The sequence below is a fragment of the Mandrillus leucophaeus genome, unplaced genomic scaffold (genome assembly GCF_000951045.1).
Source record: "Mandrillus leucophaeus isolate KB7577 unplaced genomic scaffold, Mleu.le_1.0 Scaffold794, whole genome shotgun sequence".
NCBI lineage: Eukaryota > Metazoa > Chordata > Mammalia > Primates > Cercopithecidae > Mandrillus > Mandrillus leucophaeus.
In genome coordinates this window covers 67,166-77,444 of record NW_012108630.1, presented here as the reverse complement: position 1 = coordinate 77,444, position 10,279 = coordinate 67,166, and the positions used below count along the sequence as shown (strand labels likewise).

General features: G+C 38.3%; 1 pseudogene; it reads right to left on the bottom strand.

Annotated features, from left to right (window-relative positions):
* Nucleotides 1-2,191: 2,191 nt before the first annotated feature.
* LOC105529937 lies at nucleotides 2,192-4,206 on the bottom strand (annotated as a pseudogene).
* Between the last annotated feature and the right edge of the window lie 6,073 nt (nucleotides 4,207-10,279).

Here is a 10,279-nt window from a genome sequence, read left to right as displayed (position 1 = left end):
TGCAAATAATTTCTCCCAGTGAATGGGCTGTCTCTTCTCTTTGTTGATTGTCACTGCTGTGCAAAGGCTTTTTCACTTGATATAATCCTATTTGTCTATTTTTGCTTTTGTAGCCTGTGCTTTTGAGATCTTACTCAAGAACCTTTGCCCAGATTAATGTCCTGGAGCATTTCCCCATTGTTTTCTTCTAGTAGTTTCATAGTTTAAGGTTTTGGATTTAAGACATTGATCCATTTTGATTTGCTTTTTCTATATGCTTAGAGATAGGGGTCTAGTTTCATTCTTCTGCATGGGGTTATCTAGTTTTTCAGCACCATTTGTTGAAGAGACTGTCTTTTTCCCAGTGTTTGTTCTTGGCACCTTTGTAAAAATGAGTTGGTTGTGAATACATGGATTTATTTCTGGGTTCTCTATTCTGTTGCATTGTTCTGTGTGTCCCTTCCTTCCTTCCTTCCTTCCTTCCTTCCTTCCTCTCTCTCTCTCTCTATCTTTTTTTCTTTCTAACAGGATCACACCCTGTCACCCACACTAGAGTGCAGTGGCGTGATCATAGCTCACTGCAGCCTCTAACTCCTAGGCTCAAGCAGTCCTCCAGCCTCAGCCTCCTGAGCAGCTAGGGACAACTAGTGCACGCCACCATGCCCAGCTATTTTTTTTTTTTTCTTTTTTGTAGACATAGGGTCTCAGTATGTTGCTAAGGCTGGTCTCAAACTCCTGGCCTCAAGTGATCTTCCCACCTCAGCCTCCCAAAGTGCTGACAACACAGTCGTGAGCCACTGCACCTAGCCTTATGTGTCTATTTTTCCCCAAGTACCATGCTACTTTGGTTACCATTGGTTTATAATGTGTTTTGAAGTCATGTAGTGTGACGCCTCCAGCTTTGTTCATTTTGATCAGGATTCCTTTGGCTATTCAGAGTCTTTTGTGGTTTCATGTAAATTTGGGGACTGTTTTTTCTATTTCTGTGAAGAATGTCATTGGTATTTTGATAGGAATTTCATTAAATCTGTAGATTGCTCTGGGTAGTATTGACATTTTGACAATATTAATTCTAATCCATGAGCATACAATATCTTTCCTTTTTATATATATATATGGAGTCTCACTCTGTCAGCCAGGCTAGAGTGCGATGGTGCAATCTCAGCTCACTGCAACCTCTGCCTCCCAGGTTCAAGCGTTTTGTCCTTTTTTTTTAGTACAGACACAGTTTCACCATGTTGACCAGGCTGGTCATGAACCCTTTCCATTTTTAAAATGTCCTCTTCAATTTCTTTCATCAGTGTGTTATAGCTTTTCTAAGATAGATCTTTCACTTATTTGGTTAAATGTATTCTAGGTATTTTGTAATTCATGTAGCTATTGTGAATGGGTTTGCCTTCTTGATTTCTTTTTTAGAGCATGTGCTGTTAGTGTATATAAATACTATTGATTTTTGTATGATTATTTTGTATCCTGCAACTTTACTTAGAATTCATTTTTCAGTTCCAACTAAATTCATTTATCAGTTCCAACATTTTTTTGTGGAGTCTTTAGGGTTTTCTAATTATACACTCGTGTTGTCTGTGAATAAGGATAATTTGACTTCTTCCTTTCTGATTTGGATGCCCTTAATTTATTTCTCTTTTCTAATTGTACTGGCTAGGAATTCCAGTACTGTGTTGAATAGGAATGGCGAGTGCGGACATCTTTGTCTTGTTCCAGTTTTTTTTTTTTTTTTTTTTTTTTAACTTTAAACAAATTTTTATTACACTAAGGTTGTCACATAATTGGATATTTCTCTACTTTGTACACAATTATTCTCACTCTCCACAGAAAGGCTGCTTAAATTCTCCTCTGGTGGTGGCAAGCCCTAAAATCCTGATTTTAACAGAATAGTATTAAAAATGCCTCAGTGATTTAAGTTGAAAGCAGTACATTGGTACATGGCTTTTGCACCCAGTATTAGGAATATACAAATGTCTTTTTATCCAAAAATACAAATAAATTATCTGTAGGCATAGACAATGACAGCAGTCAAACGTTATATATTTGTCACTTGAAACCAGTAACTGATCGTTATAGTGATTTCCTGAACATCAGCTAGCCTTTTCTTCAGTCATTTTCTCCAGCTTCTCTGAAGTTATTGGTAAGGAACACTGCCTTGGACTTCCTGCCATAGTCCATTAATTAAAGTAAAGCACTATTCTAATAATTAGAACTTGCCATCTCCCATAACACCTCCCATTCTACCCATTGCACCCATTACAGGGTGCTTTTCTTTTTTTAGGAATTTCTGTGACTACAACTTCTGCTGTAATTAACAGAGAGGCCACCCCAGCAGCATCCAATAAAGCACTTCTCACAACCTTTGTTGGCTCAATAATTCCTTTTTCCACCATATTCACAAAATCTCTGACCATGGCATCATAAACAACTTCTGAGGAACTACATAATTTTCTCAACTATCAAAGATCCTTCAACACCTGCATTTTTAGCAACGGTCATTTCAGGAATTTTGAGTGTTCTCTTAATAATTTCTGTACCAATTTTTTGATCTTCATTATCTGGAGTCAATGAGTCCAAGGCACCAATGCACAAAGTAGGGTACAACCCCCTCCCAGAACAATGCCTTCTTCCACAACAGCTCTTGTAGCATTAAGGGCATCTGTAACTCTGTCTTTCTTTTCATTCACTTCAACATCACTTGTCCCACTAACTGTCAGCACAGCTACTCTATCTGAAAGTTTTGCCAGCCGTTCAGTTTTTCCTTTTCTTATTCACTAGTTGTGACATCCAACTGCTCAATGATTCCTTGAATTTGTTTTTCAATTTGAGCCTTGTCACCTTTTCCTTTTAAGAACATAACATCATCTTTGATCACAGTGACCTCTCCAACTTCTCCTAAGTCATGAGGCTGAACATCTTCGAGATTTAAGGTCAACTCCTCTTCTTCAAACACTGCACCACCAGTAGCAATAGTTATACCGTTAAGCTGGTTCTTTATACCGTCACCAAACCTTGGAGCTTTGATTGCTATAACCTGAAGACCAACTTTTAGCCTATTCAAAATGAGTGTACTTAGAGTTTCTCCATCAACATTTTCAGCAATTATGACCAAAGGCTTATGGTGAGCATGGGCAATTTCAAGAGCAGGTACAATGGGCTGGACACTAGAAATTTTCTTTTTACTCAATAGAACATAAGCATCCTGGAATTCACATTTCTGACCTTTTGATGTATTAATAAAGTATGGAGAAATATATCCTCAAACTTTCATGCCTTCAATAATTTCTTTTTTCTTTTTTTTTTAGACGGAGTCTCACTCTGTCGCCCAGGCTGGAGTGCAGTGGCCGGATCTCAGCTCACTGCAAGCTCCGCCTCCCGGGTTTACGCCATTCTCCTGCCTCAGCCTCCCGAGTAGCTGGGACTACCGGCGCCTGCCACCTCGCCCGGCTAGTTTTTTGTATTTCTTAGTAGAGACGGAGTTTCACCGTGTTAGCCAGGGTGGTCTCAATCTCCTGACCTCGTGATCTGCCCGCCTCCGCCTCCCAAAGTGCTGGGATTACAGGCGTGAGCCACTGCACCTGGCCTCGTGCCTTCAATAATTTCTAATTCATCGGTAGTGTTTTTCCATCTTTACTGTGATGAAACCCTTTCTTTTGACTTTTTGCATTGCATCAGAAATTAGGTTGCCAATTTCTTTGTCTCCATTTGCAGACATTGTAGCAACCTGAGCAATTTCTTCAGGGGTGGTCACAGGTTTAGACTGCTTTTTAAGTTCAGCAATTACAGCATCAACAGCTAACATCACACTTCTCTTGATTTCCACTGGATTAGCACCTTTGCTAAACTTCTTGAAGCCTTTCTTGGCAACAGTAGCAGTGGTGGTGCCATCCCCAGCCTCTTCATTTGTGTTATTGGCAACATCTTGAACAAATTTAGCTCCGATATTCTTATGTTTATCCTTTAAGTCAATGGACTTTGCAACAGTCATACCATCTTTTGTTACTCTGGGACTTCTCCAGTTCTGCTCAATAATCACTGTTTTTCCCTTTGGCCCCATTGTAATGGCTTCAGCAGTGGGTAAAAGGTCTACACTTTGAAGCATTAAGACTTAGGCATCTGCACCAAGAATTTTACATCTTTGGCATAAACCCGAGTGAGATAAGGAGCCAGGACCCTCAGCACTGCTCTCATCTGACGAAAGACTGCAGGTAATTGAAGCATTTCTGCAGGGTGGTGGCAGGGCTTGCACACGCTGACACGGGCTGTCGGTGGTGAGTGAGGTCTTGTTCTACTTCTTAAAGGAAAGGCTTTCAGCTTTTCCTCGTTGAGTATGATGTTAGCTGTGGGTTTGTCATATATACCCAGTTTGTGTGTATTTTTACCCACAACATGGTGAGCATTTTTTATCATAAGGGAACATTGAATTTTATTGAATGCTTTTTCAGCATCTATTGAAATGATTACATGCCTTTTGTTCTTGATTCTGTTGACATGATGTATCACACTTGTTATTGATTTGTACATGCTGAACCATCCTTGTATCCCCGAGATGAATCCCACTTGATCATGGTAAATGACCTTTGTAATGTGTTGTTGCATTCAGTTTGCTAATATTACATTGAGGATTTTTGCATCTGTGTTCATCAAGGATATTGGCCTGTAGTTTTCTTTTTTTTATTGTGTTCTTGTCTGGTTTTGGTATGTCAGGTGTGTGTGTGTGTGTGTGTGTGTGTGTGTGTGTGTGTGTATGTTTAACATTAGTGACTCCATTTTGATTCTGACAACTTTCACAGTAGTTACTGAAATAATAATCTAAGATAGATAAATTTTTTCATTATTTCTATTTTTTCTTCTGAGACGGGGTCTCATTCTGTCACCTAGGCTGGAGTGCAGTGATGCCATCATGGCTCACTCCAGCCTTGACCTCCTGGGCTCAAGCGATCTTCCCATCTCAGCCTCCCAAGTAGCTGGGACTACTGGTATGTGCCACTGCACCTGGTTAATTTTTTAATTTTTTTGTAGAGATTGAGTCTCCCTATGTTGCCCAGGCTGATTTCAAACTCCTGGGCTCATGCAATTCTCCCGTCTTGGCCTCCAAAAGTGCTAGCATTACAGGCTTGAGCCATTGCACCCAGCCGATAGATCATTTTAAATTCATCTTCAAGAATGGTTCTAAAGCTTTACAACCATGTAATTTGTTCAAATTGTTTTTTGTTTCTCTAAAGGCTCAAGGTTGACCAACACTTAAAACACTATGACATAGAGTAGTAGAAAATATTTGCAAAAGACATATCTGATAAAGGACAGCTATCCGAAATATGCAAAGTATTAGAACTCAACAATAAGAAAAGGAACAACCCCACTAAAAAAGAGGCAAAGGACCAAAGGAACAACTCCACTAAAAAATAGACAAAGGACCTGGACAGACACCTCACCAAAGAAGATACGTGGATGGCAAATATGCATGTGTAAGGATCCTGAAAATGATATGGCATTAGGAAATTGCAAATTAATGCCACAATGAGATATTGTTACACACTTATTATACTGGCCAAAATCTAAAACACTGACAACAAATGCTGATGAGAATGTGCAACAATAGGAACTCTCATTCATTGCTGATGGGAATGCAAAATGGTACAGCTACTTTGGAAGACAGCTGGACGATTTCTTACAAAAACTAAACATACTTTTACCATACACTCCAACAATAGTGCTCTTTGGTATTTACTCAAATGAGCTGAAAACCTGTGTCTACACAAAAACCTGCACACTGATATTTATAACAGCTTTGTTCATAATTGCCAAAATTTCGAAGCAATCAAGATGTCTTTCTCTGGGTGAATGCGTAAATAAATTGTGGTACATCCAGAAAACAGAAGATTATTCAAAACTAAAATGAAATTGGCTATCAAGCCATGAAAAGACATGGGGAAAACTTAAATGCATATTGCTAAGTGAAAGAAGCCAATCTTAAAAGGCTATGTACTGTATGATTCTAACTATATGACATTCTGGAAAATGCAAAACTATAGAGACAGTAAAAAGAAGCATACTTCCCAGAGGTTGAGGAGGAATGAGAGATAAGTAGATGGAACATGGAGGATTTTTTACAACAGTGGAACTATTGTTTATGATACTATAATGCTGGATACATGTCCAAAGCCATAGAATATACAACGTCAAGAATGAACTCTAATAAGCTATGGATTTTGGATGATAAACATGTATAAATGTAGGTTTATTGATTGTAACAAATGTACCACTTTCTTGTAGGAGACTGATAGTTGTCTATGTGTGTGTGTGTCAGGGCGTGCAGGGTATAGACGGTACTTTGTACTCAATTTTGCTGTGAACCTAAAACTTCTCTAAAAGATAAATTTTATTTTGAAAAACACCATCATACACTAAAACTTTTTTGTCCTTATTTGGCAATACTTACAAATAGAATTTTATTAAAATTATATTTAAATGTAGAGTCAAAAGATATGCATGTTTTAGTGAAATATCTTCTATTATTATTACTATCATCATAGTTATTATTATTTGACTTAGAAATCCTCAGTAGACATTATGAATTTAGAGATCAGTAATGTTCATTTTGAAAAAGACATATACTTGATAAAATTGCTTCTTGTTCTTTTGATGGTACTGTGGTTAAGAGTCTTGTGCTGTAATGATCTCAGTTAAAAATAGTAAAAAGAATCTCTTCAGTATTGTGCTGGACTCTGCACAGTTAATGCAACAGGAGGCAGGGTCACCTGCCCACATAGCTTTGTTTGTATCAGCCAGTCGAAATGTCAAGATGGTTCCTTATCCACTGGATAATTTCACAATCCTCCTCTTTATTTGGTTGCTTTGGACACATTCTATCCTGGAAACAAAATCTAGGCTTCATAATACATTCGGAAATAATAGATTCATGTTCTTTTTTTCCAGCTGGTACTGGTAGAGTTTACACATTTACTCCTGCACCATAGGAACAGCTGCTTAAAAAGCTGAAGTGTGTATTTGATTCCATTACATTGGCACAATAGAAAGTCACATAAAAGACGGAGACTCTCTCAGTTTCTCCATATTTGGAAAATTAATTCCTTTAAGTGCGTTAAAAAAATCTCTACAGGTGGTCACATTCTATGAACTTAGGACCAGAAATGACCTCATCACCTTCAGCTGGCCTAAAAGTTGTCTTTGGCTGCTGCACGCTTCAGAAAATCTTGTTAATTATGATTGTTTTTCCTAGTTATAAGTCCTTCTGGATAAGTTTTTATAAAGCATTTATTTTTATCACTTACATAACTACATAAAATATTTTCATTGGTGTCAAAATGTCATGTTATTGCCAAACACATTCCATTTCAATTTCTAGAAATTATTGGAAAGTTAATACCCACACTTTAATGGCACCCTTGCTGTAGTATTAAATCATGCTTTACTGAAATTCACAAGAATTTTTACACTGCATTTATCCAGAATAAAGCACTAGAACAGTTACTTTTTGACCATCTTGTCCATTAATTACTATGCATGCACTTTCTCTTTAGACAAACAATAAATGAAATTTAGTGTCTTTCTAGAACTGAGTTTTCATGAAAGTGATTGTCATATATATACTCATCATCTGCTTCTCTTTTCAGCACAGTAATATTTTAGTTCAAGAATTGGTAAGTGAATCTTTTCCCTGGCTTATAGAACTTCACCCTATTTATTTCTATTTCAAGAAAAGTAAAAAATATTTTAAAAAGTAAAATTAGGCAAGAAAGTTGTCTTGCCAGCTAGGCATTTGTTTTCTCCTTAGATTTGTTATTTAAGAAAACTCAGTCTCCCTAGACATCATTTCAAGAATATAATTGTTTAGCTGCAAAGCTATAGTTTTGGGTAGAAAATTCCCTTTGAGGGTTGCACATTGAACCCATATTTAGAGAACCTGAGAAATGAGCTTTCAGCAGTAATCACATTTACTCTTCTCCCCACAGCCTGGGGTGTCTGGAAGAACATCCTCCACCAGGAACGCTGGAGGATGACTAAAGAGCTGAGTCTGATCCAGTTTGCCAGAATAGGTCCATCACCCTGAGGCCCTTTTTTGCCTAGGTCCTGCATATTCCATGCTATGGACTGAATTACGTCCCTGTAAAATTCGTATTTTGAAGCCTTAACCCCCGATGTCATGGTATTTGGAGATGGGGCCTTTGGGAGATAATTAAGTTTAGATGAGGTCATGAGGCCATGGCCTCACGATGGGATTAGTACTGTTAAAAGAAGTGGCACCAGAGAGCTTGCTGTGTGTCTCTTTTTCTGCCATTGTGAGGACACAGGGAGAAGGCAGCCATCTGCAAGCCGGAAAGAGGGATCTAGCTCCAACCATGCTGGTGCATGAAGACTTCTGGCCTCCATAACTGTGGAAATAAATGTCTGTTGTTGAGCCACTCAGTCTATGGTATTTTGTTATTGCAGCATGAGCTGAGGATTGGAATTGGCCCCCAACCTAACAATGGTTCCACTTATGCTTTTTTGACTTTATGATGGTGCAAAAGTGAAAAGCATTCAGTAGAAACTCTAATTGGAGTGCCCATACAGTCATCCTGGTTTTTACTTTCAGTATAGTATTCAAAAAATTACATGAGATATTCCACACCTTATAAAATAAGCTTTGTGTTAGGTAGTGTTGCCCATCTGTAGGCTGATGTAAGTATTCTGAGCATGTTTCAAGAAGGTTAGGCTAAGCCACGATATTCTGTAGATTCGGTGTATTAAATGCATTTTAAACTTAAGATATTTTCAATTTATGATTTGTTTATTGCGACATAACCCCATCACAAGTCAGGGTGTATCTGTCCATCCCCCAAGGACAAGAGACTTGGAGCCTGAGCACACAGGGATGGTGCAAACTCGGATGTTGATCCAGGCAGTTCAGGAACACATGTTTTAAAATTGGAATTGTTGCCTCAATTTTCTCTTTCAGTGTGTAAATAGAACCTCCAAATAAGATTAAATTGAAGAGAAAGTATTAAAGGGCAATATTCCAGTGGAATCCATGAACAGTTTGCTTGCACTGACTTGCTAAGGAAGGAAAATTTTTAAAGTAGTCGTTATTCTTAAGAAAGTTAAATTTATAGTTTAAGTTATGGTATATTTTGTACTGGGCACTGTGCCTTCCTCATAATATTCTTATTAAATATTTGTTGATTTAAGATTTTTTTTACTTCATCACATGTATTTAGCAAAGAGTAAATTCTTATAAAAGAATTTTATCATATCCTTGTGACAAAGCATACTCCGTGCTAAATGTGGTACTAATTACTTGAGTGTGAAGGTGAAGATTTTTCCTGGCAAATTTGGAACAACGGCTTAAAAAATAGGTACTACACAGCTAAAGAGTCTTTCTTTCCAGATTCAACTCATATACCTACTATCTTGCCTTTCCCTAGGCATATATATTTAAATTCTAGAAACCGCCACATTCACTTATTAAAGCCAAGCATGTGTCTAATATTTATTACACTACATTTTTACTTTTATGAAATACTGCTTGGAACAAATAGTCACCCAGGACAGAGGTCCCGAACCCCTGGACCATGGACCGGTATTCATCTGTGGCCTGTTTGTTACTGGGCTGCACAGCAGGAAGTGAGTGGCAAGTAAATGAGCATTAGTGAGATCGGCGGCGGCATTAGATTCTCATAAGAACCCTATGGTGAACTGCACGTGCGAGGGATCTAGGTGGTGTGCTTCTTATGAGACTCTAATTAATGCCTGATGATTTGAGGTGGAACAGTTTTATCCTGAAACTATCCCCTCTGCCTGCTGGCCATGGAAAAACTTGTCTTTCACGAAACTGGTCCTTGGTGCTAAAAAGGCTGGAGACCACTGATCCAGGGCATAGCTAGTTTTTGCCATAGCTATGTCATAACTAGATGTGTTGAGACAAAATCTCACCTGTAGATCTGAGTTGAGCATATGAGCCTATTTCATTGTGGTAGACAATTCTGTCTGCCGTGGTCCTCCAAAGATATTCACATCCTAATCCCCAGAATCTGTAAATATGATATCTTACATGGCAAAAGGGAGTTTGTACACATGATTAAGTTAAGGATCTTGATGTGGGGAGATTATCCTGGATTAACCAGGTGGGTTCAATGTCATCAGAAGGCTCCTCCTATGAGGGAGGAAGAAAGTCAGAAATAAGAGTAGGAGATATGATGTTTGAGCAGAGGAGAGAGAAAGAGACAGAGAGATTTGAGGATGATATGCTGCTGGTTTTGTTTTGAAGATGAACGAAGGGGCCCTGAGCCAA